The 25,500-nt window shown below is 45.1% G+C and overlaps 1 protein-coding gene across 1 annotated transcript in view; it reads left to right on the top strand.

Annotated features, from left to right (window-relative positions):
- The window catches only part of EPHA10 (EPH receptor A10), a 762,516-nt gene that overhangs the window by 505,849 nt on the left and 231,167 nt on the right, over positions 1–25,500 (top strand). The gene's annotated exons all lie outside the window — the stretch shown is intronic.

Below are 25,500 nucleotides of genomic sequence, written 5' to 3'. Positions count from 1 at the left end.
TATAATAGCTGAAATAAGAATGCTTGCAACAGTTCTGTTCAGTTGAATATGTAGACAAAAAATAGGATCCTTTAAGGTATTTGGACATCTTAATAGAAACTCTTTTTTGAAATTGCCTCTAATAGAGTCTAAGGCCTCTACAAATACTCATTTTCCTGCTCCTTCCCTAAGCCTGCATTATTTTGTTGTGTATACCAAATTTCTCCTGCAATGTAGGCAGTAAATAAGGTGGTAAATGTTATCTCATGTACCCTGGCAAGGCCAGAAAAAAGTATACATGCCTTGTGCAAATGAATTTTGTGGATGAATAAAGTATACTTTAATGGGAAATGCAAGGTATGAATTTTATGGAATTTTACTTGATATATAATAAAAGTAGTTGGATCCCATGGCTTAGCTAGAAATACAACTAATTATTTTTCACTAAAATCAGGCGCCTGGTTTTAAGCTGCTGTCATATGTCCCAATTTAAAGTAAAGCAACTGCATTAACCTTTCCACAAGAAAAGATGACCAAGAATCTCTGTTCCAGGGATTGTGGAAGTTCAATCACTGACAAACTTTCATGTCATATTAAATACATATGCTCCAAATTATGCTGTCCTTAAAGGCCATCTGTCAGCATAAACATTTATGGGCTCATTTATCAAACTGGTGTAAAGTAGAATTGGCTTAGTTTCCTATAGCAACCAATCAGATTCCACCTTTAATTTTCCAAAGGATCTGTCAAAAATGAAAGGCGGGATCTGATTGGTTGCTATGGGAAACTAAGCCAGTTCTACTTTACACCAGTTTGATAAATGACCCCAATAGTCTGCAGTGTATTATAGAGTGCAGAAGGTTGATATATAGGATTGCTCTTAAAAATCATTACAACTTGCCATCTGCTTTTTCTATGCTAAGGTATCCAATGGGCTGTCCAGTGATTGACAGCTATATGCAGGAAAGGTTCTCAATCACTGATTAGGACTGATCACTGGACTCCTAAACATATAAGAGCATGTTTGGCAGATTTTTTTCTATTTTCTAACAAAATTATATATCAATCTGCTCAACTTCTGAAGCTCTATAACATGCTACTTCAGGTTTTATTGCATTTTCAAAGTAACAGGATCACTTCAAAGTTTGTCCTAGTAAAATCAACAAAAAAACATGGAAAATAGGGATCAGAGGTATATACTAGCACCAGCTTATATCCTATAAAATTAGTTGGAAGTAGATTGCCATTTTATAAACATGTCTAATAGTAAAAATGTGGAATCCCATCAACACAACATGATTCCATTAAGGCAGAAACATGGGCCTTTCAAAATGAATAAGTCCTTTAGTTATGCAGAACAATAAACTAATTAGCTGTGACAAGCTGTAGCTAAATCAATACTGAACCTTTCCTGTTATGTATAATTGTATTTTCAAGGCATAACTGCATATCCAATTTGAGTTGAACAAATCAAATATCGTAACTAAAGGTCTAATCATGGAGGATCATTTAGAAAATGAGATGGTCTTAATTTGAAAAAGAAAATTGCGCTGCCAAACCTTTCAGTAGAATGTGTGTATAGATGACAAATATTGCTAGTGACATTCAGTAATGGAAGTTATAAGAAACTTAAACTCAAACTCTGATAGGTTATGTACATGAAATGTTGCTCACATATAGATAAGCACTAGGGTTACAGTTTTTATTCTATATGGAGGCTATCACTTTGCACGGCATGCACTGGCATTACAGTGCCAGTGTTCAGGAGTTACGATTAGAGATGAGCGAATTACCTAAAATCCCATTAGTGTCTGATTCTGCCATATCCCTCCTTCAATCCTTTTCCCAATAAATTCAACCCGAATTGAAACTGCTATAATTGTCTGGAAAAGTTCTCTCAAATCAAATCACACAAATTCAGTACAATAAAACCTTTTTGAAAAATTTCCAAATTATAGAGTTAATTTGCTTATCTCTAGCCACGATGTTCATAAGTTTCTGGCTGCCTCTACCACCCTGCTCAACTTCAATAATTGTTTGACAGCTGTCTTCTTATACTGTGTGTAGGAAGGAAGCTGTTTATCAGAAACAGGGGGTTGGGAGAGGGCTCCTGAGCTTCTGCACTATGCTTCGCAGATTGCAATGCTTGAGTTGATGAATGGATATTCTAAGAAAATGATCTGGTCAATTCAAATAAGTTACCCACATTATCTTTAGTGATTTTGTCATCATTCTATGCTGCCCTCTATATTGGACAGCAATCTGACAGATCCCCAGACTGTAGCCTGTTATGCTGCACATTTTATCACACATATTAATATTTGCTATGCATAGGGTGAAATCCATGACAAATCCAAATGTAATCCATACAAATTTTGCTGTGAATTTCTTGCAGATTTATTCCAGCAGAAATGATTAGAGATAGCCTTGAGGTTCGCCCGGTGGTCGTTTTGCGGTAAACTTTGCTCGTTCTCAGTTCGGCGAACATGTCAGGATGTCCACCGATGCCATATTCTTTTGCATTGTGCAGAACTTTGACCCATGACACATCGATCAGGTGGGACAGGACAGCCAATTGAAACGTTTCAGCACATGGACACACCCTCTACCCTATAAATAAACCCGATCTGGCCGCCATTTTACATTCAGTCTTTTGCCAGTGTAGTAGTTGTGTGGAGCAGGGACAGACTGTTAGGGACACCAAAAGCTAGCTAATAGGACCACAAAAGTCCTTTTAAGAACTGGTATGGGTGTGCTATCGATAGGTGTGACATACAGAGATGTGTAATATACTTATACTTTCTAACATAGAAAGTATATTATAGTGCATTTGTATTGTGCAGCAGTTGTGTACAGTTCTGCTGCGATACTGCAGCTATACAGAGGGACAAATGCTATTGGAATAACTAATTGCAACTGGTGTGATATACCAGTTGCGCCCCAAAAACTGATTGAGGCAGGGGTGTGATATACCTATAATACACTTTCTATATAGTGCATTTGTATTGTGCAGCAGTTGTGTGCGGTTCTGCTGAGATACCGCAGCTATACACGGGGATAAACGCTATTGGAACTACTTATTGCAACTGCTGTGATATACCAGTTGCCCACCAAAAAAACTAATTGAGGCAGGGGTGTGATATACCTATAATATAATTTCTATATAGTGCATTTGTATTGTGCAGCAGTTGTGTATGGTTCTGTTGAGATATCGCAGCTATACAGAGGGACAAATGCTATTGGAACAACTAATTGCAGCTGGTGTGATATATCAGTTGTCCCAAGAATAAACTAATTGAGGCAGGGGTGTGATATACCTATAATATAATTTCTATATAGTGCATTTTTATTGTGCAGCAGTTGTGTGCGGTTCTGCTGAGATACCGCAGCTATACAGAGGGACAAACGCTATTGGAACAACTAACTGCAACTGGTGTGATATACCAGTTGCCCCCCAAAAAAACTGATTGAGGCAGGGGTGTGATATACCTATTAGTGTTGAGCGAGCACCAAAGTGCTCGTGTGCTCGGGCCGAACACATCAGTATGCTCGTGTGTTCTACCGAACATAATGGAAGTCAATGGGAGAACCCCAGGCACCCCCTGCTCAGAAGAAAAGAGAGTGTCTGGTTCATAAAAAAAGTTTAGAAATTGATGGAAACCCCATCAAAATGTTTTTGGAAACAGCATTAAGAGGATAGCTGGATGCATCTTAAACTCATATTATGTACAACATTCAATAGATAACCACACAAAGGCTACATGCCACTAGCCAGGTATGTACAAGCCATCCAGACACAGAGACAGATAACAGCCAGCATACCTTACAATGGCAGCCTTGTGCACTGTGAGATATTCCAAACCAGCTCTTATCTGACTCGGAACCAGTAAACCTCAAAGTTATTTTGCATCTGTTGGATAGCTTTGGTGGACCTGCACACCTAGATCAATATCATTAGGGCGAAAAAAAGTTTTCTGATTGTCCTAATATAATATTTAATAACCTTTCTGTACAGTTTTGTCATGTAAAAACTCATTTGCATAAACATGGGCATATGGGAAAGACATGCAAATGAGCAGAATCTCCTTGTTTTTCAGCTGTCATAAGACTATGAAAACCAATAGATGGCGCTATTGAGCTATGAACTGCGCCATTTTTATTGCAAAAGGCTAGACTAATAAGTTGGTTCCATAGTCTTCTGACAAAACAATTAGTCTACTCTTGTCATAAGACTGTGAAACCAATAGATGGCGCTGTTCATAACTCAATAGCGCCATCTATTGGTTTTCATAGTCTTATGACAGCTCAAAAACAAGGCAGATTCTGCTCATTTGCATGTCTTTCCCATATGCCAATGTTTATGCAAATTAGTTTTTACATGACAAAACTGTATAGAAAGGTTATTAAATATTATGTTAGGACAATCAGAAAACTTTTTGTCGCCTTAATAATATTGATGTAGGTGTGCAGGTCCACCCAAGCCATCCAACTGATGCAAAATAACTTTGAGGTTTACTGGTTCTCATTCAGATGAGAGCTGGTTTGGAATATCTCATAGTGCATAAGACTTCTATTGTAAGGTATGCTGCCTGTTATCTGTCTCATGGATAAATAGATGGATGGATGGCTTGCACATAGCTGGCTTTTGGCATATAGCATTTGTGTGGATGTCTATTGTATGTCGTACATAATAGGAGTCTAAGATGCATCCAGCTATCATCTTAATGCTGTTTCCATACCATTTTGATGGGGTTTCCATCAATTTCTAAACTTTTTCTACGAACCAGACACCCTCTTCTCTTCTGAGCATGGGGTGCCTGGGGTACACCCATTGACTTCCATTGTATTAAATTGTACTTGAGCACCCGAAGTATTCAGCCGAGCATAGCGATGCTCAAGCTGAACACTAATACCTTTAATATAATTTCTATATAGTGCATTTGTATTGTGCAGCAGTTGTGTGCGGTTCTACTGCGATACTGCAGCTATACAGAGGGACAAATGCTATTTGAACAAGTAATTGCAACTGGTGTGATATACCTGTTGCCCCCAGAAAACTGATTAAGGGGTTTTATATACCTGCTTCCAGCAAATAATCATTAAGGGGGTTCAATATACCTGCTTCCACAAATACTGCTCTTCTATAGGGACTTTGCCACAGGGTCATTTCGAAAATCACGGGCAAAGGAAGAGGCAGGTCATTCCGCAGGGGTGGTAGGGGTCGGGTAGGTGCACCAGGCCGGAGCATAAGTGGGAAGTTGGAGAAGGAGTGTGTGATTACGTCAAAGGTCACACCAGAATTGGTTGAGTGGCTCACTCAGCTTCCGCTTCTGCACCCTCCTCATCTTTTGTATCAGCAACGTCCTCACTCTCTGCTGTGTGCACCCTCAAAGATACCACAACCACCACCACACCATAGCCCCTTCCCTCGAGTCAGAGGAATTATTTTTCCATCCATTCCAAGACCTTACCGATGCACAGCCATTCTTGAGATCAGATGAGAAAGAGGAGGTAGCAACGTCCGCCATCCAGCTGTCGAACGACAGTACTCAGTTCAGCCCAAGGAGGGTGGTCCCCGCTGTTTCTGCCTACTCCGAGATCTCTAATGTCAGTGGTGGTAAAGGGGACGATGATGACGTGTCAATGGACGCTACAATAGAGGAAGAGGAGGGAATTCAGAGGGAGAGACGGAGCAGCAGATAGGGAGGAGAAGGAGGAGAAGCAGGCAGAATTCACAGTGCACAGGAGGCATAAAGCAGACTACAAATGTATCTGGAGCGAGCCATCCACCATGCACGTTCACATCTGGCGCTCCCAGGGCACATGGCTCTGCAGTGTGGACTTTATTTAACGTGTCAGCTACTGACAACAGTGTTGACATCTGGAGCCTATGGTGTCAACGTATAAGTCGCGGTAAGCCAAACACTCACATAGGGACGACCGCCTTAAGAAAGCACCTGGCCTCCCATCACCAAGCCCAGTGAGAGAACCACCGTCAGAACCCACAAAGCCACACTCCCGGCGCACCACGTCCTGCCTCTTCTCCTTCTCTTCTCTCCTCCCATTTGTCCTCCACTCCACCTTCCACCGCGCCATCGTTGTGCTCATCTGACAAAAGGCAGGCTTCCGTGGCCCAAATGTTCGAACGTAAAAAGTTGATGCTGCCGGATAACCTTCTTGCCCAACGGCTGACCACCGGCTTGTCGGAACTGCTAGCCCGCCAACTACTGCCATATGAACTGGTGGACTCAGAGGCCTTTAGAAAATTTGTGGCCATTGGCACTCCGCAATGGAAGGTATACAGAAGGAACTATTTCTCCCAGAAGGGCATCCCAGAGCTATATGGCCATGTTCAGCGGTTAGTGAATGTATCTCTGGCACACAGTGTCGGTGCCAAGATACATCTGAACACAGACACATGGTCTAGCTAACACGGACAGGGAAGGTACATAACTTTTACTGCCTACTGGGTGAACCTTCTGACAGCTATCAAGCATGCAACCTGTGGCACCCATGTGGATTTGGTCACGGATTGCATGCAGGCCACGGATTGCATGCAGACCTACTTTTTTTTCTCCTCCTCCTACTCCATCCTCTGCCTCCTCCTCGGCTGACTTCTCATTTTCCACTGCTACCGCCTCTTCCGCTGCACCCCCCCAGCTCCCCAGAACCTATTTGACGTGCCAGGTGAGATGTTGCCGTGCTGTGCTGCAGCTTTTTTGCTTGGAAGCCGATAGCCACACCGGTCCTGCACTTCTTTCAGTATTGCGGTCACAGGCCGATCAGTGGTTAACCCCGCTCAATCTTACAATTGGTAAAGTGGTGTGCGACAACGGTGCAAATCTGCTAAGCGCGCTAAAACAGGGCAAAATGACACACATGCCGTGCATGGCACACTCTCTGAATTTAGTTGTGCAAAGATTTGTTGCCAAATACCCCGGGTCCAGGACGTCTTGCGGCAGGCTATAAAAATCTCTGGCCATTTTAGAAGATCTTACACGGCCATGGCTCGCCTTGCTGAAACTCCACCTTGTATATGCTTGATAGAAACATGTCGTTAAAGACTACCTGTATGAACTCTGTGGCAGGACAGGTACTGGAGAGCTTGTTTTTTTTTTCACTGCGCCAGTGGATGCTCATGCGCGATGCATGCAAACTTCTGCGCCCATTTGATAAGATCACCAAACTGGTCAGCCATGGCACCATCAGTGATATCGTACCTTATGCCTTCTTTCTGGAGCGTGCATTGCGTCGTGTCATTGATCAAGCCGTCAAAGAGCAGGAGCTGAAAGATGAGGAAGTCACAATGCTGACTAAATTCCCATGGGCGGCTACTCCAAGACAAGTCAGCAGGAGTCTGAAGATGAGTCAGAGGAGTATGGTGGCTGGGGGGAGGAGGAGGAGGAGGAGGAGGAGGAGCAAGAAGAGTAGGCTTTGAGGGGGACTTTAAACTTTTCGGGGATCCCTGGTGTTTTCCGTGGCTGGGGGTGGAGACTGAGGGCAACATTCTCCTGGGCGATGAACAGAAGCCAGGGCGCTCCACCGCTTCCAATTTAGTGTAAATGTGGGCCTTCATGCTCCAGTGTTTGAAGAAGGACCCCCGTATAAAAAGCATAAACGGCAAAGACCAGTACTGGGTGGCAACGTACTTAGACCCCCGGTACAAACACAAAATGGCAGACATGTTACCAGCATCACAGAGGGCTTTCAGAATGCAGCATTTTTCAGGCCTTGCTTCGAGAGATGCTGCATTCTGCTTTTGTGAGCGCTGGCAGAGGAATTTCCACCCACAGAGAAACATTTTCGGGTACCAATCCTACAGCGCATGCAAGAAGAGGGTGGTTTGAAGATGTGTTGAGATCATTCTTGCAGCCAAAAACAGCTGCCCTCCGGATCCAGCCTCAGGGAATGCCTAAACCGACAGGTGTCCAACTACATCAGGTAAACAGCCGATGTGGACGCTCTGAGAAGCAAGGAACCCCTTGACTACTGGGTGTGCAAATACATGTCAAATACATATGTTTAAAATAACTAAAAATATAAAATTGGATTAAAAACATGGAAAAACAAGGAAATCCCGCCTCTTGAAAAAAAAAAAAAATGGTAATAGGTGAAATTCAATTAAACTGGCATTATTTGCCATGGAACTCTTGATTTGCCCCTCGTCGAGTGTCCTGTCTGAAAGGACGTTCAGCGCAGTAGGGGGGATCGTTACCGATAAGCGCACTCGCATTGCTCACGACAGTGTGGACTACTTCTCCTTTCGAAAAACTGAATGAGGCATGGATATTGGAGGAATGCAACACCTTTGACGACCACGTTTAATAGAATTTCACCTATTACCATTTATTTTTCAAGAGGGGAGATTTCCTTAGCCATGTTTTTAATCCAATTTTATATTTTTAGTTATTTTAAACATATGTATTTGACATGTATTTGTACTGGCCTGCAGTAAAATTGTTATCCAATGACTGTCTAATATACCTCCAGCCACATAATCACTTGATGTTTTCTGTCTGGTGAATGCCTATTGTTTGGGGCCTATACTCCACTGGCCTACAGTAAAATTGATATCCAATGACTGTCTAATATATCTCCAGCCACATTATCAATTGCTCTTTTCTGTACGGTGAATGCCTAATTGTTGGGGCCTCGGAGGAATACAACTCCTGTGACAATCACGTGTTATCGAATTTCACCTATTTTCATTTGGGGTTTATTCATAAGGGGGGATTTCATTAGCCATGTTTTTAATCCAATTTTATATTTTTCGTACTTTTAAACATATGTATTTGACATATATTTGTACTGGCCTGCAGTAAAATTGATATCCATTGACCGTCTAATATACCTTCAGCCGCATAATCACTTGATGTTTTCTGTTCGGTGAATGAATAATTTTTGGGGCCTGTACTCTAAAATAAAAATTTTCTAGGCTTCAGCAGGGCACATTTTTGAGTGTTTCCCTTTAAGATGCATAAAAATGGCCCTTGATTAAAATACATATTTTTTGTGGGAATCTTTGTCATTGATCCCTCTCTGGTATGTCACTGCCCATGTTGTGGTATGATTTGTGCACTTCTAGTAAGTATTTGGTGGCTGAAAATATGACCTAAAGGTTTTTCAGGTTCGCCTGCCATTAAAGTGAATGGGGCCCGCCACGAACTTATGGTTCGCGAACATTTGATCGCGTTCGCGCAATCGTGTTCACGAATCGTCCCAGCCTATGTTCGTCCATCACTAGAAATGATGTCTCATGGCACATATATCAATCTTTCTAATAGTTATTAATTAATTTGATGGATGCCTGTATTACATACATTGGCAAATATGTTTTTTGTTCCCTGCAACCTTTATGTTTCTTGGACGTAACTTTTGTTTCTAAAATGTTAATGAAAAAATAATAATATTGCCTTTAACCTTGATGTGGTACAAGTCTTTTTAAAGCCATTATATCAAATATTATTTTCAAACATTCCACACAAAATGATTCTGGAGAGGTCACTTGCCCCAGGCCAGAAATTATGACTTCTAAATCAATTTCCTGAAACTATTATAATTTTAACATGTGTATAAAAGATAAATGTATCCACTTTTCAAATTGACAGATAGCAGTAACTGGGGTTTCCTGGAAAATGAATGACTTTTTGTTGGATGAAAGCCTCTTTGTATATGCATAGTCATATTCCTTGCCCTTTGTCTTGCATATTACTTAGAAAATTTTTGACTTCTATATCCACAGCATGTCAATTATACTTGTGACATATTGAATTACTGGCAGGTTGGAGCATTGTTTACAGGTGAATGTAGTTCTGTACTTTCATTTTTTGACCTTTTTGTTTATCAAAATGTATTTTGCCTTTTAAGTCAGAATTAAAGATCTAAAATCATAAATTTTTGTGATTGTAACCAATGAAGTAGGAATTACCAAGTATTCTTTACTTCGACAAAACTTATCTTATCTTTAACTGGCTTATCTTTAAATGGGTTGTCCAGCCTTTACTCAGCTATGGAGTAGAAACACTGATATTAACAAAACACCAATAGTTTAACCACCTCCGGACCGCCGAACGCAGCGACGCGTCCTGGAGGTGGTTGATTCATTCCTCCTGGACGCATATACGCGTCCTCTCGCGAGACGCGAGATTTCCTGTGAAAGCAGCGCACACAGGCGCGCGCGCTCACAGGATCGGAAGGTAAGCGAGTGGATCTCCAGCCTGCCAGCGGCGATCGTTCGCTGGCAGGCTGGAGATGCGATTTTTTAAACCCCTAACAGGTATATTAGACGCTGTTTTGATAACAGCGTCTAATATACCTGCTACCTAGTCCTCTGGTGGTCCCCTTTGGTTGGATCGACCACCAGAGGACACAGGCAGCTCAGTCATATGAAGCACCAAACACCACTACACTACACCCCCCCCTGTCACTTATTAACCCCTTATTCACCCCTGATCACCCCTGATCACCCCATATAGACTCCCTGATCACCCCCCTGTCATTGATCACCCCCCTGTCATTGATCACCCCCCTGTAAGGCTCCATTCAAACTTCCGTATGATTTTTACGGATCCACTGATACATGGATCGGATCCGCAAAACACATACGGACATCTGAATGGAGCCTTACAGGGGGGTGATCAATGATGGGGGTGATCACCCCATATAGACTCCCTGATCACCCCCTGTCATTGATCACCCCCCTGTCATTGATCACCCCCCTGTAAGGCTCCATTCAAACGTCCGTATGATTTTTACGGATCCACTGATACATGGATCAGATCCGCAAAACACATACGGACATCTGAATGGAGCCTTACAGGGGGGTGATCACCCCATATAGACTCCCTGATCACCCCCCTGTCATTAATCACCCCCCTGTCATTGATCACCCCCCTGTAAGGCTCCATTCAGATGTCCGTATGTGTTTTGCGGATCCGATCCATGTATCCGTGGATCCATAAAAATCATACGGACGTCTGAATGGAGCCTTACAGGGGGGTGATCAATGACAGGGGGGTGAATACACCATATAGACTCCCTGATCACCCCCCTGTCATTGATCATTGATCACCCCCCTGTCATTGATCACCCCCCTGTAAGGCTCCATTCAGATGTCCGTATGTGTTTTGCGGATCCGATCCATGTATCCGTGGATCCGTAAAAATCATACAGACGTTTGAATGGAGCCTTACAGGGGGGTGATCAATGACGGGGGTGATCACCCTATATAGACTCCCTGATCACCCCCCTGTCATTGATCACCCCCCTGTCATTGATCACACCCTGTAAGGCTCCGTTCAAACGTCCGTATGTTTTTTACGGATCCACGGATACATGGATAGGATCCGCAAAACACATACGGACATCTGAATGGAGCCTTATAGGGGGGTGATCAATGACAGGGGGGTGATCACCCCATATAGACTCCCTGATCACCCCCCTGTCATTGATCACCCCCCTGTCATTGATCACCCCCCCTGTAATGCTCCATTCAAACGTCCGTATGTTTTTTACGGATCCACGGAAACATGGATCGGATCCGCAAAACACATACGGACATCTGAATGGAGCCTTATAGGGGGGTGATCAATGACAGGGGTGTGATCACCCCATATAGACTCCCTGATCACCCCCCTGTCATTGATCACCCCCCTGTCATTGATCACCCCCCTGTAAGGCTCCATTCAAACGTCCGTATGTTTTTTACGGATCCACGGATACATGGATCGGATCCGCAAAACACATACGGACATCTAAATGGAGCCTTAAAGGGGGGTGATCAATGACAGGGGGGTGATCACCCCATATAGACTCTCTGATCACCCCCCCTGTCATTGATCACCCCCCCTGTAAGGCTCCATTCAAACGTCCGTATGTTTTTTACGGATCCACGGATACATGGATCGGATCCGCAAAACACATATGGACATCTGAATGGAGCCTTATAGGGGGGTGATCAATGACAGGGGGGTGATCACCCTATATAGACTCCCTGATCAACCCCCTGTCATTGATCACCCCCCTGTCATTCAGACATTTTTTTGGCCCAAGTTAGCGGAAATTATTATTTTTTTTCTTACAAAGTCTCATATTCCACTAATTTGTGTCAAAAAATAAAATCTCACATGAACTCACAATACCCCTCACGGAATCCAAATGCGCAAAATTTTTTAGACATTTATATTCCAGACTTCTTCTCACGCTTTAGGGCCCCTAGAATGCCAGGGCAGTATAAATACCCAACATGTGACCTCATTTCGGAAAGAAGACACCCCAAGGTATTCCGTGAGGGGCATATTGAGTCCATGAAAGATTAAAATTTTTGTCCCAAGTTAGCGGAAAGGGAGACTTTGTGAGAAAAAAAAATAAAAAAATCTATTTCCGCTAACTTGTGCCAAAAAAAAAAAAATTCCATGAACTCACCATGCCCCTCATTGAATACCTTTGTGTGTCTTCTTTCCAAAATGGGGTCACATGTGGGGTATTTATACTGCCCTGGCATTTTAGGCGCCCTAAAGCGTGAGAAGAAGTCTGGGATCCAAATGTCTAAAAATGCCCTCATAAAAGGAATGTGGGCCCCTTTGCGCATCTAGGCTGCAAAAAAGTGTCACACATCTGGTATCGCCGTACTCAGGAGAAGTTGGGCAATGTGTTTTGGGGTGTCATTTTACACATACCCATGCTGGGTGAGATAAATATCTTGGTCAAATGCCAACTTTGTATAAAAAATGGGAAAAGTTGTCTTTTGCCGAGATATTTCTCTCACCCAGCATGAGTATATGTAAAAAGACACCCCAAAACACATTGCCCAATTTCTCCTGAATACGGCGATACCACATGTGTGACACTTTTTTGCAGCCTAGGTGGGCAAAGGGGCCCACATTCCAAAGAGCACCTTTAGGATTTCACAGGTCATTTACCTACTTACCACACATTAGGGCCCCTAGAAAGCCAGGGCAGTATAACTACCCCACAAGTGACCCAATTTTGGAAAGAAGACACCCTAAGGTGTTCCATGAGGGGCATGGCGAGTTCCTAGAATTTTTTATTTTTTGTCACAAGTTAGCGGAAAATGATGATTTTTATTTTTTTTTCTTACAAAGTCTCATATTCCACTAACTTGTGACAAAAAATAAAAACTTCCATGAACTCACTATTAGTGTTGAGCGAACAGTTCGAGCATAGTTCGGGTCCGTACCGAATTTTGGGGTGTTCGTGACACGGACCCGAACTCGAACTTTTTCGTAAAAGTTCGGGTTCGGGTTCGTCGTTCGGCATGTATTTTGGCGCATTTTGAAAGGCTGCAAAGCAGCCAATCAACATGCATCATACTACTTGCCCTAAGATGCCATCGCAGCCATGCCTACTATTGGCAAGGCTGTGATTGGCCAAGTGCAGCATGTGACTCAGCCTCTTATAAGCTTGTGCGCACGTCGGGACGTGCTCACTCCCGATGTGAATAGAACAGGGTTAGACGCAGCTGATGCTAGGGCGAGAATAGGCAGGGATAATTGAATAACTGGAAGCAAATTTCTCTCCTCCACCTGTGATTCATCTGAACAACTGCAGCTGAGCTGCTTTTTTGATAGGGATTGGCTATTTTTAGAGTGGCCAGAGTGATTTTTCCATCCACATGTACCCGGGCTGACCGCCGGCCGCCATTTTGCGACTTGTAGTGCTGCAGAAGAAGCTGCCACAGTGTGCATTCCAAAGCTCCAAACAAGTCAGACATCTACACCTGGGATTCAGACCAATAGCGATTTAGCAGCACAGTCCAAGGCTATTTTTTTTAAAGGTTGTGCAGACCATTTTGTGGCACATGTTACTGGGCTGATAGGCGGCGGCTATCTTGGGACTAGTGCTGCAGCACAATCTCTCCCAACGTCCATTAATCACTTGTAATAGTGGTCTGTGCCATAGAAATCCTACATCAGGGACTTGGGTGTGCTTGTGTCACCCCTACTAATACCAGTCGACCTGTAATCCATACAGTGAAAAGCCATAAAGTATTCCAGTGAGGGAATTTTTTTTTTTTATTTAAAAAAGGCCAAGTTAGTTTATCTGGCGTTCAATATACTAGATACAGTTAGGCCTGCGTTTCATACATCTGGAATTAGCAAACTAATGTGCTGGGGTTGGGAAAACATATATGTACCCATACTAGAATCTGTCAAAGAAAGCGGTACTCACATATAACAGTCATTCCATCTGTAATCCATACAGTCAAAAGACTGAAAGTATTCCAGTGAGGGAATTTTTTTTATTTAAAAAAGGCCAAGTTAGTTTATCTGGCGTTCAATATACTAGATACAGTTAGGCCTGCGTTTCATACATCTGGAATTAGCAAACTAATTTGCTGGGGTTGGGAAAACATATATGTACCCATACTAGAATCTGTCAAAGAAAGCGGTACTCACATATAACAGTCATTCCATCTGTAATCCATACAGTCAAAAGACTGAAAGTATTCCAGTGAGGGAATTTTTTTTATTTAAAAAAGGCCAAGTTAGTTTATCTGGCGTTCAATATACTAGATACAGTTAGGCCTGCGTTTCATACATCTGGAATTAGCAAACTAATGTGCTGGGGTTGGGAAAACATATATGTACCCATACTAGAATCTGTCAAAGAAAGCGGTACTCACATATAACAGTCATTCCATCTGTAATCCATACAGTCAAAAGACTGAAAGTATTCCAGTGAGGGAATTTTTTTTATTTAAAAAAGGCCAAGTTAGTTTATCTGGCGTTCAATATACTAGATACAGTTAGGCCTGCGTTTCATACATCTGGAATTAGCAAACTAATTTGCTGGGGTTGGGAAAACATATATGTACCCATACTAGAATCTGTCAAAGAAAGCGGTACTCACATATAACAGTCATTCCATCTGTAATCCATACAGTCAAAAGACTGAAAGTATTCCAGTGAGGGAATTTTTTTTATTTAAAAAAGGCCAAGTTAGTTTATCTGGCGTTCAATATACTAGATACAGTTAGGCCTGCGTTTCATACATCTGGAATTAGCAAACTAATGTGCTGGGGTTGGGAAAACATATATGTACCCATACTAGAATCTGTCAAAGAAAGCGGTACTCACATATAACAGTCATTCCATCTGTAATCCATACAGTCAAAAGACTGAAAGTATTCCAGTGAGGGAATTTTTTTTATTTAAAAAAGGCCAAGTTAGTTTATCTGGCGTTCAATATACTAGATACAGTTAGGCCTGCGTTTCATACATCTGGAATTAGCAAACTAATGTGCTGGGGTTGGGAAAACATATATGTACCCATACTAGAATCTGTCAAAGAAAGCGGTACTCACATATAACAGACATTCCATCTGTAATCCATACAGTCAAAAGACTGAAAGTATTCCAGTGAGGGAATTTTTTTTATTTAAAAAAGGCCAAGTTAGTTTATCTGGCGTTCAATATACTAGATACAGTTAGGCCTGCGTTTCATACATCTGGAATTAGCAAACTAATTTGCTGGGGTTGGGAAAACATATATGTACCCATACTAGAATCTGTCAAAGAAAGCGGTACTCACATATAACAGTCATTCCATCTGTAATCCATACAGTCAAAAGACTGAAAGTATTCCAGTGAGGGAATTTTTTTTATTTAAAAAAGGCCAAGTTAGTTTATCTGGCGTTCAATATACTAGATACAGTTAGGCCTGCGTTTCATACATCTGGAATTAGCAAACTAATTTGCTGGGGTTGGGAAAACATATATGTACCCATACTAGAATCTGTCAAAGAAAGCGGTACTCACATATAACAGTCATTCCATCTGTAATCCATACAGTCAAAAGACTGAAAGTATTCCAGTGAGGGAATTTTTTTTATTTAAAAAAGGCCAAGTTAGTTTATCTGGCGTTCAATATACTAGATACAGTTAGGCCTGCGTTTCATACATCTGGAATTAGCAAACTAATGTGCTGGGGTTGGGAAAACATATATGTACCCATACTAGAATCTGTCAAAGAAAGCGGTACTCACATATAACAGTCATTCCATCTGTAATCCATACAGTCAAAAGACTGAAAGTATTCCAGTGAGGGGATTTTGCTTATAAAAAATAATATATTTCATTGTGGTGCGAGTTGAATCGCAACAATGAAGAAAAATACTATTAAGGGACGAGGACGCGGTCGTGGTGGTGTCCGTGGAGCCTCTGTTGCTGGTAGAGGACGTGGCCGTTCGGCCCCAGGCGCACACAGTAGGGAACGAACTCCCTCAACTAGCCGGCAGAATGTACCGCAATATCTCGTGGGGCACAATGCCGCTCTTAGGATGGTAAGGCCTGAGCAGGTACAGGCATTAATCGATTGGGTGGCCGACAGTGCTGCCAGCACGTTCACCACATGGTCTTCCACCCAGTCTTCTGCGGAAAGCGCACAGGTGGCACCTGAAAACCAAGCCCATCAGTCTGTCACATCACCCCCAAGCATATCAGGGAAACGGTCTGAGCCACAAGTTATGCAGCAGTCTCTTCTTCTGTTTGAAGACTCTGCTTCCAGTGTTTCCCAGGGGCGTCCACCTAGCCCTTCCCCAGTGGAGGAAGACATACCATGCACTGACGCACAACCACTTATGTCTCCAGATGAAGAGGACATGGGAATACCACCACAGCAGAGTCACCGACTCTCTGATGATGACGAAACACAGGTGCCCACTGCCGCGTCTTTTTGCAGTGTGCAGACTGAACAGGAGGAGGTCAGGGAGTGAGACTGGGTGGAAGACGATGCAGAGGACGATGAGGTCTTAGACCCCACATGGACTGAAGGTCGTGGCGATGACTTTCACAGTTCAGAGGAAGAGGTAGTGGTGAGACCGAGACAACAGCGAAGCCAAAGAGGGAGCAGGGGGCCAAAGCAGACGAGCCGCCGCCCCCAGAGTTCGCCTGCTACTGGACATCGCCAACAGGGACCCAGCCCCACAAAGGCAGCTTCAAAGAGTTCCCTGGCATGGCACTTCTTTAAACAATGTCCTACCGACAAGACCCGAGTGACTTGCACGCTCTGCCATCAGAGCCTGAGGCGAGGCATTAACGTTCTGAACCTCAGCACAACCTGCATGACCAGGCATCTACATGCAAAGCATGAACTGCAGTGGGGTACACACCTTAAAAACCAGGCACTCGCTGAGGCTCCCCCTGCTCCCTCTACCGCTGCTGCCTCGGCTTCCGCCTCGAGAGGAATGTTGCCACCTGCCGAGCAGCAAACAGAGGATGTGCCACCGACACCACCACCACCGCCACCGTCAACTAGCGTCTCCACTATATCACACAGCAGCGTTCAGCTCTCAATATCTCAAACCTTAGAGAGGAAGCGCAAATTCCCCCCGAGTCACCCTCGAGCCCTTGGCCTGAACGCCAGCATTTCTAAACTGCTGGCCTTTCAAATGCTGTCATTCCGGCTGGTGGACACAGACAGCTTCAAAAAGCTGATGGCCATGGCTGTCCCGCAGTATGTGGTTCCCAGCCGCCACTACTTCTCCAAGACAGCCGTGCCTTCCCTGGACATGCAAGTGTCCGATAAAATCAAGTGTGCACTGCGCAACGCCATTTGTGGCAAGGTCCACCTAACCACAGATACGTGGACCAGTAAGCACGGCCAGGGACGCTATATCTCACTAACGGCACACTGGATGAATGTAGTGGCGGCTGGGCCCCCGGCGGACAGTTCCTTGGCGCACGTCCTTCCGCCCCCTAGGATCGCAGGGCATCATTCTCTGCCTCCTGTAGCCTCCTCCTCCTACTCGGCTTCCTCCTCCACTGCTTCCACCAGCTCATCCGGTCAGCCACACACCTTCGCCACCAACTTCAGCACAGCCCGGGGTAAACGTCAGCAGGCCATTCTGAAACTCATATGTTTGGGGGACAGGCCCCACACCGCACAGGAGTTGTGGCGGGGTATTGAACAACAGACCGACGAGTGGTTTCTGCCGGTGGGCCTCAAGCCAGGCCTGGTGGTATGCGATAATGGGCGAAATCTCGTGGCAGCTCTGGGACTAGCCGGTTTGACGCACATCCCTTGCCTGGCGCATGTGCTGAACTTGGTGGTGCAGAGGTTCATTCACCACTACCCCAACATGTCAGAGCTGCTGCATAAAGTGCGGGCCGTCTGTGCGCGCTTCCGCCGTTCACATCCTGCCGCTGCTCGCCTGTCTGCGCTACAGCGGAACTTCGGCCTTCCCGCTCACCGCCTCATATGCGACGTGCCCACCCGGTGGAACTCCACCTTGCACATGCTGGAGAGACTGTGCGAGCAGCAGCAGGCCATAGTGGAGTTTCAGCTGCAGCACGCTCGCGTCAGTCGTACTGCCGAACAGCACCACTTCACCACCAATGATTGGGCCTCCATGCGAGACCTGTGTGCCCTGCTGCGCTGTTTCGAGTACTCCACCAACATGGCCAGTGGCGATGACACTGTTATCAGCGTTACAATACCACTTCTATGTCTCCTTGAGAAAACACTTAGGGCAATGATGTTAGAGGAGGTGGCCCAGGTAGAGGAGGATGAGGGCTCGTTTCTAACACTTTCGGGCCAGTCTGTTCGAAGTGGCTCAGAGGGAGGTTTGTTTAAGCAGCAGAGGACAGGTTCACAAGTCGCCAGCCAAGGCACTGTACTGGAGGACGAGGAGGATGAGGAGGAGGAGGTGGAGGGGGACGAGGATGACGCAAGTTCACAGCGGGGTGGCAGCCCAGGCCCATCACTGGTGCGTGGCTGGGGGGATACGGTGGACGATGACGATACGCCTCCCACAGAGGACAGCTTGTCCTTACCCATGGGTAGCCTGGCCCACATGAGCGAATATATGCTCCAATGCCTGCGCAACGACAGCAGAGTTGCCCACGTTTTAACGTGTGCAGACTACTGGGTGGCCACCCTGCTGGATCCCCGGTATAAAGACAATGTGCCCACTTTAATTCCTGAACTGGAGCGCGACCGTAAGATGCGCAAGTACAAGCGCACGCTGATAGAGGCGCTCTTGAGAGCATTCCCACATGTCACAGGGGAACAGGTGGAAGGTGAAGGCAGAGGAGTGGCAAGAGGTCGCCAACGCAGCTGTGTCACGGCCAGCTCATCTGAGGGCAGGGTTAGCATGGCAGAAATGTGGAAAAGTTTTGTCTCCACGCCACAGCTATCTGCACCGACACCTGATACGGAACGTGTTAGCAGGAGGCAGCATTTCACTAACATGGTTGAACAGTATGTCTGCACACCCCTCCACATCCTGACGGATGGTTCGGCCCCATTCAACTACTGGGTTTCGAAATTGTCCACGTGGCCAGAGTTAGCATGTTATGCCTTGGAGGTGCTTTCCTGCCCGGCGGCCAGCGTTTTATCTGAACGCGTATTCAGCACGGCAGGGGGCGTCATTACTGACAAGCGCAGCCGCCTGTCCACAGCCAACGTGGACAAGCTGACCTTCATAAAGATGAAGCAGGCATGGATCCCACAGGACCTGTCCCTCCCTTGTGCAGAGTAGTCCTTATTAACTGCCTAAAACATGTCTTGTTGTGCTACGGGCCACTTCTTTATTTGATACAAATTTTATGAAACCCACAGTTGAATGAAACTCTTCTCTGTCTGGGCGCCGGGGCCTAACCAGATGAAAGTGGCCGGTTAAACTAACGGGTGACATGAAGCCATAACCTCTGCCATGCTACCTCTGTCTTCTGTCTGGGTGCTGAGGCCTAAGTCAAATAAAGCGGTCTTCTGCTGTGCTGGGGGATATGAAGCTAATCTCTGACCTCTCTCCTCTGTCTGGGTCCAAAGGCCTAAATCACTGAAAGAGGCCTTCTCCTGTGGTGTGTGATATGATGCCAGAATATGTGCTGTGGGGCCTCTCTCCTCTTCCTGGGTGCAGGGGTCAAATAAACTAAATTGTGGCCTACTCCTGTGGTGGCTGATATGATGCCAGAATATGTGCTGTGGTGCCTCTCTCCTCTTCCTGGGTGCAGGGGTCAAAGTAACTAAATGGTGGCTTCCCCTGTGGTGGCTGATATGATGCCAGAATATGTGCTGTGGGGCCTCTCTCCTCTTCCTGGGTGCAGGGGTCAAAGTAACTCAATGGTGGCTTCTCCTGTGGTGGCTGATATGATGCCAGAATATGTGCTGTGGTGCCTCTCTCCTCTGTCTGGGTCCAAAGGCCTAAATCACTGAAAGAGGCCTTCTCCTGTGGTGTGTGATATGATGCCTGAATATGTGCTGTGGTGCCTCTCTCCTCTTCCTGGGAGCGGGGGTCAAAGTAACTCAATGGTGGCTTCTCCTGTGGTGGCTGATATGATGCCAGAATATGTGCTGTGGTGCCTCTCTCCTCTTCCTGGGTGCGGGGGTCAAAGTAACTCAATGGTGGCTTCTCCTGTGGTGGCTGATATGATGCCAGAATATGTGCTGTGGGGCCTCTCTCCTCTTCCTGGGTGCGGGGGTCAAAGTAACTCAATGGTGGCTTCTCCTGTGGTGGCTGATATGATGCCAGAATATGTGCTGTGGTGCCTCTCTCCTCTTCCTGGGTGCAGGGGTCAAAGTAACTAAATGGTGGCTTCTCCTGTGGTGGTTGATATGATGCCTGATTCTCTGCTGTGAAACCTCTCTCCTCCATCTGGGTGTAGGGGTCAAAGTCTTTCAAAGTCGCCTTCTCCTGTGCTGATTGATATAAAGCTGATGGTTGTGCCATCTGACATGGTTGCCAGGGTCTGATTCAATGGGGGCCTACTCCTGTGGTGGGTGATCTAAATGCCTGATTCTCTGCTGTGAAACCTCTCTCCTCCGTCTGGGTGTAGGGGTCAAAGTCTTTCAAAGTCGCATTCTCCTGTGCTGATTGATATGAAGCTGATGGTTGTGCCATCTGACATGGTTGTCGGGGTCCCATTAAATTGTGGCCTACTCCTGTGGTGGTTGATATGATGCCTGATTCTCTGATGTGGAACCTCTCTCCTCTGTTTGGGTGAAGGGGTCAAAGTAACTAAATGGTGGCTTCTCCTGTGGTGGCTGATATGATGCCAGAATATGTGCTGTGGGGCCTCTCTCCTCTTCCTGGGTGCAGGGGTCAAAGTAACTCAATGGTGGCTTCTCCTGTGGTGGCTGATATGATGCCAGAATATGTGCTGTGGTGCCTCTCTCCTCTTCCTGGGTGCGGGGGTCAAAGTAACTCAATGGTGGCTTCTCCTGTGGTGGCTGATATGATGCCAGAATATGTGCTGTGGTGCCTCTCTCCTCTTCCTGGGTGCGGGGGTCAAAGTAACTCAATGGTGGCTTCTCCTGTGGTGGCTGATATGATGCCAGAATATGTGCTGTGGTGCCTCTCTCCTCTTCCTGGGTGCAGGGGTCAAAGTAACTAAATGGTGGCTTCTCCTGTGGTGGTTGATATGATGCCTGATTCTCTGCTGTGAAACCTCTCTCCTCCATCTGGGTGTAGGGGTCAAAGTCTTTCAAAGTCGCCTTCTCCTGTGCTGATTGATATAAAGCTGATGGTTGTGCCATCTGACATGGTTGCCAGGGTCTGATTCAATGGGGGCCTACTCCTGTGGTGGGTGATCTAAATGCCTGATTCTCTGCTGTGAAACCTCTCTCCTCCGTCTGGGTGTAGGGGTCAAAGTCTTTCAAAGTCGCCTTCTCCTGTGCTGATTGATATGAAGCTGATGGTTGTGCCATCTGACATGGTTGCCGGGGTCCCATTAAATTGGGGCCTACTCCTGTGGTGGGTGATCTAAATGCCTGATTCTCTGCTTTGAAACCTCTCTCCTCCGTCCGGGTGTAGGGGTCAAAGTCTGTCAAAGTCGCCTTCTCCTGTGCTGATTGATATAAAGCTTATGCTTGTGCCATCTGACATGGTTGCCAGGGTCTGATTCAATGGGGGCCTACTCCTGTGGTGTGTGATCTAAATGCCTGATTCTCTGCTGTGAAACCTCTCTCCTCCGTCTGGGTGTAGGGGTCAAAGTCTTTCAAAGTCGCCTTCTCCTGTGCTGATTGATATGAAGCTGATGGTTGTGCCATCTGACATGGTTGCCGGGGTCCCATTAAATTGTGGCCTACTCCTGTGGTGGTTGATATGATGCCTGATTCTCTGATGTGGAACCTCTCTCCTCTGTTTGGGTGAAGGGGTCAAAGTAACTAAATGGTGGCTTCTCCTGTGGTGGCTGATATGATGCCAGAATATGTGCTGTGGGGCCTCTCTCCTCTTCCTGGGTGCAGGGGTCAAAGTAACTAAATGGTGGCTTCTCCTGTGGTGGCTGATATGATGCCAGAATATGTGCTGTGGTGCCTCTCTCCTCTTCCTGGGTGCGGGGGTCAAAGTAACTCAATGGTGGCTTCTCCTGTGGTGGCTGATATGATGCCAGAATATGTGCTGTGGTGCCTCTCTCCTCTTCCTGGGTGCGGGGGTCAAAGTAACTCAATGGTGGCTTCTCCTGTGGTGGCTGATATGATGCCAGAATATGTGCTGTGGTGCCTCTCTCCTCTTCCTGGGTGCAGGGGTCAAAGTAACTAAATGGTGGCTTCTCCTGTGGTGGTTGATATGATGCCTGATTCTCTGCTGTGAAACCTCTCTCCTCCATCTGGGTGTAGGGGTCAAAGTCTTTCAAAGTCGCCTTCTCCTGTGCTGATTGATATAAAGCTGATGGTTGTGCCATCTGACATGGTTGCCAGGGTCTGATTCAATGGGGGCCTACTCCTGTGGTGGGTGATCTAAATGCCTGATTCTCTGCTGTGAAACCTCTCTTCTCCGTCTGGGTGTAGGGGTCAAAGTCTTTCAAAGTCGCCTTCTCCTGTGCTGATTGATATGAAGCTGATGGTTGTGCCATCTGACATGGTTGCCGGGGTCCCATTAAATTGGGGCCTACTCCTGTGGTGGGTGATCTAAATGCCTGATTCTCTGCTTTGAAACCTCTCTCCTCCGTCCGGGTGTAGGGGTCAAAGTCTGTCAAAGTCGCCTTCTCCTGTGCTGATTGATATAAAGCTTATGCTTGTGCCATCTGACATGGTTGCCGGGGTCTGATTCAATGGTGGCCTACTCCTGTGGTGGGTGATCTAAATGCCTGATTCTCTGCTGTGTAACCTCTCTCCTCCGTCTGGGTGTAGGGGTCAAAGTAACTAAATGGTGGCCTACTCCTGTGGTGGGTGATATGATGCCTGGTTCTCTGCTGTGGGACCTCTCTCCTTTGTCTGGGTGCTGTGGTCAAAATAATAGTAAGTGACCTTCTCCATTGGTGGGTGACTTGAAGCCTGATTCTGTGCTATGGGACCTCACTCCAATTAATATTGTTTAATTTTTATTTATTTTATGTTAACTCATCATTTCCCTATCTACATTTGTTTGCAGGGGATTTAACTACATTTTGCTGCCTTTTGCAGCCCTCTAGCCCTTTCCGGGTGTGTTTTACAGCCTTTTTAGTGCCCAAAAGTTCGGGTCCCCATTGACTTCTATGGGGTTCGGGTTCGGGATGAAGTTCGGGTCGAGTTCGGATCCCGAACCCGAACATTTTTCGAAAGTTCGGCCGAACTCGTCGAACCCGAACATCCAGGTGTTCGCTCAACTCTACTCACTATACCCATCACGAAATACCTTGGGGTGTCTTCTTTCCAAAATGGGGTCACTTGTGGGGTAGTTATACTGCCCTGGCATTTTAGGGGCCCCGAATGCGTGAGATGTGGTTTGAAATCAAAATCTGTAAAAAATGGCCGGTGAAATCCGAAAGGTGCTCTTTGGAATGTGGGCCCCTTTGCCCACCTAGGCTGCAAAAAATTCTCACACATCTGGTATCACCGTACTCAGGAGAAGTTGGGCAATGTGTTTTGGGGTGTCTTTTTACATATACCCATGCTGGGTGAGAGAAATATCTTGGCAAAAGACAACTTTTCCCATTTTTTTATACAAAGTTGGCATTTGACCGAGATATTTATCTCACCTATCTGACACTTTTTTGCAGTTCATGGAAGTTTTTATTTTTTGTCACAAGTTAGTGGAATATGAGACTTTGTAAGAAAATAAATAAAAAATAAAAATCATAATTTTCCGCTAACTTGTGACAAAAAATAAAAAATTCTAGGAACTCGCCATGCCCCTCACGGAATACCTTGGGGTGTCTTCTTTCCAAAATGGGGTCACTTGTGGGGTAGTTATACTGCCCTGGCATTCTAGGGGCCCTAATGTGTGATAAGTAGTTTGAAATCAGAATCTGTAAAAAATGGCCGGTGAAATCCTAAAGGTGCTCTTTGGAATGTGGGCCCCTTTGCCCACCTAGGCTGCAAAAAAGTGTCAGCAGTGCAATAGTGCAATAATATTATTGCTATTGTGCATAGATTTTATAAATATTGCATTTCCGCCAGTAGGAGTGACATAAGGAGGTGACCTGTTTTGTTGTAGCAGTATTGTCCTATAATCACTGCCATGTATGTAATCTGTCCACAATTATGTATTTATAATAATTTTTTAAATAATAAAGATTGAAGTTATAATATATGTGTGTGTTTATGTATTTGGTGATTTAAGTTATGGAGTATCCTAAGGATCGTCCATCACTAGCTATTTGGTGGGGTCTTACACCTTGCATACTCACTGATTAGCTGTAAGGGTGTAGCTCCATTGGCAGAATAATCTCTCTCCCCTACAAGGTTAATGTAGCTGCGTAGAGCCAACTTCGATTGACTGAGTTATACTCGAACAGCTGAACGGCGAAGGTGCAGGGTGTAAATGTATCCTTAGTATAGACCCTTACTTAGTAAAGGCTGGCCAATCACTTTAACCTTATTAAAACCTAACAATGTCAATGCCGATATTTTACCAAAGTACAGTGAAGACAGCGTTAGACCCAGGGAACTTAAACCAAGCAAGAGGGCAACAGGCAAGTATGCTTCCTTTCACAAGTCCCATGGAGTGAGGGTTAAAAGAGAAGGCAATCCTGGAATGTACCATAATTATTTTAGTTGTGTTAAAACTCTGTAAAACAATAAATGCAGTGATAGTCACCTTAGCATCCCCCTGTCAATCCAGTGCCAATGCTTTCCAGGTATTCCGGTGATGTCTGTTGATTCTATTTCAGCAATAACATGTCAATGTGACTTGCGACCACAACAGCCAATCACTGACTATAAAGGAGACATGTTGATAACATAGAGCACACCTCTGCCTGTGACTGGCTGCAGTGGTCAATCTGGATTGGTAAGGTGAGCATTACTCCTTTTGTTATTTTAAGTCACCAACCACTCTTCCTGTATAGTTCCAATATCTTCCATGAAATAAGAGGTGCTGGAGTTTGCTATCCTCCTTTGTATAATGTTTATGGAAAAATATAATCAATGAATGAGGAGGCCAAAAGTTTACATGAACGATAGACAACTTACTTGGACTTGTGTCCAATCAGAGGCATCAGGAGGGCAAATATGAAAACTCCATACACTTGAATAAGTTCTTTAAAGCAGGAGAACATCACCATATGCATGTTTATCAAGCATTTAAATCTCCATAACCCATAAGATAGGATTGGGGGAATTTAGCAGATGTTGCTG

The sequence above is a fragment of the Bufo bufo genome, chromosome 3, assembly GCF_905171765.1.
Source record: "Bufo bufo chromosome 3, aBufBuf1.1, whole genome shotgun sequence".
In the NCBI taxonomy this organism is placed as follows: Eukaryota; Metazoa; Chordata; class Amphibia; order Anura; family Bufonidae; genus Bufo; species Bufo bufo.
Note: the sequence above shows the minus strand (reverse complement) of the source record. Positions and strands in the feature narration are given on the sequence as shown.